The sequence below is a fragment of the Sinohyriopsis cumingii genome, chromosome 7 (assembly GCF_028554795.1).
Source record: "Sinohyriopsis cumingii isolate HCF-2022 chromosome 7, ASM2855479v2, whole genome shotgun sequence".
Taxonomy (NCBI): Eukaryota; Metazoa; Mollusca; class Bivalvia; order Unionida; family Unionidae; genus Sinohyriopsis; species Sinohyriopsis cumingii.
In genome coordinates, this window is record NC_142967.1 from 79089770 (window position 1) to 79093462 (window position 3693).

Below are 3693 nucleotides of genomic sequence, written 5' to 3' on the forward strand. Positions count from 1 at the left end.
TCGGATTATTGTGAATCCATTCAAGAAATTTTGGATTATATAATTGTGATTATCATGACAATTAACACAATGCCATATTCCAGGCTATTGGTACATGAACACATTCAAAATTGGAATTCATTTTGTATCAACACTGGACATCATTTGGAACACAATACATTTAGATGTGTGATAGAACTTTTTGGACTATTTGGAATTTAATTCACAATACTGTAAGTTCTATTAATTTTTTTTACTTTGTATTCCTGGGAAATAAATTATTTGTTGAATTTTACATAACTTGTTGCTTTTTGCTCTTTTATATTACTTAGTTTAAGACTACAGAACTGTAACAATGCATGGCAGTGTGTTTATTTCCAGTGAATGCATGGTAAATTTAAGGTAAAGTCCACTCAGGAAATCTAAGATTTAGTTCATTTAATTTTCTTCCAGATTTTGCTGTACTCAGAAAAACATGCAAAGAGAGAGGAATACAAGGCATATTCCTTCAGGTCGCAAAGGTTGCCATTTCCAACTGCATCTTTGTGAAGAACCTACAACCATTTGTGTCACGTGATATCATCTTGTTTTACTTTGAGAACAAGCGTAGAAGTGGTGGGGGAGACATAGAGAGGGTGGAAATCAACACGGCAGATAGTTACTGTCTGGTTTATTTTGAGGATCATGATGGTACATTTATGTATAGGTATAGTTTGGTTGAGAGAATATAGTTAGTTTTGATACATGTTAAATCTTTTGTCCCATCTTTTCTTGGATTGTCATTAAGTGTAGCATTTTCTGTTTCCCATCTGCTTCTCAGACTGTATGTTTTTAATATTTGTTACCTCTCCATTTAGAGGATTTACTTTCATCTTGATATTTTAAAGTTATCTTTACAATAACTGTGCAAGAAGTTTATATTCAGTACCTCACAAGGGCCCAGAGAAAAGTCGAAAGCCATATTTACAACAGTTTAAGTTATAGAAGCATTTTAGAATATTTATTTTGCAGAACATATAAGCTTTTATACAGAAAATACACATAAGATACATATTTGTACAAAGATTAGGAACCATAGTGACTCAGTGGTTAGTGTGTTGGACTCTTCATCAAAAGGGTGTGGGTTTGAATCCTACATTTAAATAAACCCAAGTCAGTTACCATGGTGTGCTGTTGAGTATAACAAGCTAAAGAGCATGCACCATTGGAATGTTTGTATCAGAGTTACTATATTTATTAGTAAGGACTATTTTTTTGTTCCGTATGGCCAAAAAAATAAGGTGAACAGTGACTTAATGCTAAATACAATTCCATGAATAAAAATACATTGGTAGTCTTTTCTCCTGATGGTTTATGGGATTTTATACTATTTTCAGTTATTGACAGTGTGCTATGTCAGCAACACAGGATTGATGGTGTTGACATCAAAGTTCATCTTCACCATGAGTGTTTGGGGAGAAAATCGTCAAGAAGTAGATTCGATCCATTCATTGGAATATCAAAATCAGAAACGAAAGGTATTTAGTCCTCTCTTTTAAAATGTCTCGAAAGGTATAACAAATTCCATAATTTATGGCAGTTCTGAATTGTTTCTTTTTGAAAATGGATAATCTCTATCAAATTTTTTTTCTAGAATTTCTTATCTATTAAATGTACACAAAATACTTGTATGAAATTTATTGTTTTCAACATTGCATCAATTTTCATTTACCTAATTTCTGACTGAACATGCCAGTATATCAGTTCTACAATAGCTTGAACATCATGGCCATGTTCTTGAAAATCTAATGAATGCTTTTCAGATCCAGTGCTTACTATAATTTACTAAGAATAATTTACCTTGCATGCAAATAAATCGATATTATCACATAGTCGGTACATTTTGCCTGTAGTCTGTGCAGTTTAATATTTTTGATATTTTAATATGTGAACATGTCACTCTATTTAATTCTAGTAGGTCTGAATAAGGCCATGCAATTATTGTGCATTATTCTCTTCACTGATTGGCTGCAATCATTTGAAAACTCTTTTAACCTCATCATCTGAAATATTTTGTTTTCAATGAACATTTTGGCAGCTATTGTTCTATTTGAGGCACAAAAGGAATTGGGGGAAAATGGTCTTATCTGAATATGGCCAATTTACCACCACAGGAGCTTGTTATGTCATGTATAACATTAAAAACATGAAAGAAGGTACAAAAAATCAAGTTAAGAACAACAAGAACAAGTGAAATATCTAAGGGTATTGCTCAGTTGATAGTGGATGTGTGGGAGTGGAGGAGAGCGGTATACCTGGAGCATGGAATCCACCCTATACACAAATATGGTTTAAATGTTAACAGAAGTACAGAAATAAATACACTCATTTCTTTTCACAGAAGAATGCAGACATAAACTGGTCTCCAAATGGACAGAAGTTTATCCAACCAATGCATATTTATGCAATAATATGTGATACAATTCTGACTCAAAATAAAATTTGTTTACATATTCTGTAGTCTACTGTTCCAAATCAAGTACTGCAAATATCTATTCACAAATACATTACATTAAATATAGGAATTTCTGCATCCAATAAACCTTCTTTCACATGAATATTGCAACATTGTAATTTTGTGAAGGTGACACTTTAGGTTATGTAAAGATGGATAGTCTACTGCACTTTAATGGGTACTGCATCAAACAAAGCGACATCATGCGCATTCGACATTCTGTGTTGAAAAATGATTTTGTCTGTGTAAAATGTTCTTTTATTCAGAAGAATGCTTGTTCTTCGACTTATAGTTTGTTAGAAAAGTATAATCTACTTTTAAATGTTAATGCTGGTTTAACTTTCTTTGGAACTATTTTTACGCACAATAAATGAAAGGTGCAACATCTGTCAGAATGAAAGAAATTATTCATTCTTCTTTCTATCTAAATAATTTCCACTGAAATAAAAGCTATGTGATAAAAGGAATCTCAAATGAGCAATGATTTAATATTAAATTTATGAAACTTGTTGAATAATTTCCAGCTTTTGCTTAACAAGGCTAGCAATAGCTGGACGATATTCATTTAGTTTCATAAATTCAGTATTAAATAATTACCCATTTGGGATCCTCTTTGTATGACATTACATGTCAAACTGTTTACATGGAGACTATTTCGTTTATCTTGATATTCCACAGTGAAGAATGGACACAACAATATCTGCCAGTCTGTTAGATATCTTTAGATTGTTTCAATTCTGAACATGAAATTATAAGGCTCTAATTATGTATAAATTTCAGAAAACCTGTTAAAAGCGGAGACCTCTAGCACTATTTCTAGTAACCCTGATAAAGGATGTGACTTTGTTGAAAGCCTGTTGAAAGCTGAGACTTCTAGCAATGTTTCCAGTAACCCTGGTGAAGGCTCTGACTTTGTTGACACACCGAAATGGCAAGAAGATGATGGTAACTACTGAATTAATCATTAGCAAATTTTCATCCTCATCTTTCTTTTGACTGTTTGGGTTATTTGATGTTTTTGCCATTATCTGGGAGATTATTCAGAACTACATCATTCATGTAAATTTTATCTAGTAGATTAGTCAGGCCTTCTTGATTTAGATAAGCTTTATCTAGGAGATTAGGCAGGGCTCCATGATTTAGATATTCATCAAGGAGATTAGGCAGGGCTTCTTGATTTAATCAGCTTTATCTAGATTAGGCAGGGCTCCATGACTTAG

The 3693-nt window shown here is 32.5% G+C and overlaps 1 long non-coding RNA gene across 1 annotated transcript; it reads left to right on the top strand.

Annotated features, from left to right (window-relative positions):
• Nucleotides 1-455: 455 nt before the first annotated feature.
• Nucleotides 456-3400, top strand: LOC149795597 (uncharacterized). Its single transcript, XR_016422131.1, has 3 exons — nt 456-669; nt 1356-1496; nt 3254-3400. It is a non-coding gene; the product is annotated as an uncharacterized LOC149795597 (long non-coding RNA).
• The last annotated feature ends 293 nt before the right edge of the window (nt 3401-3693 follow it).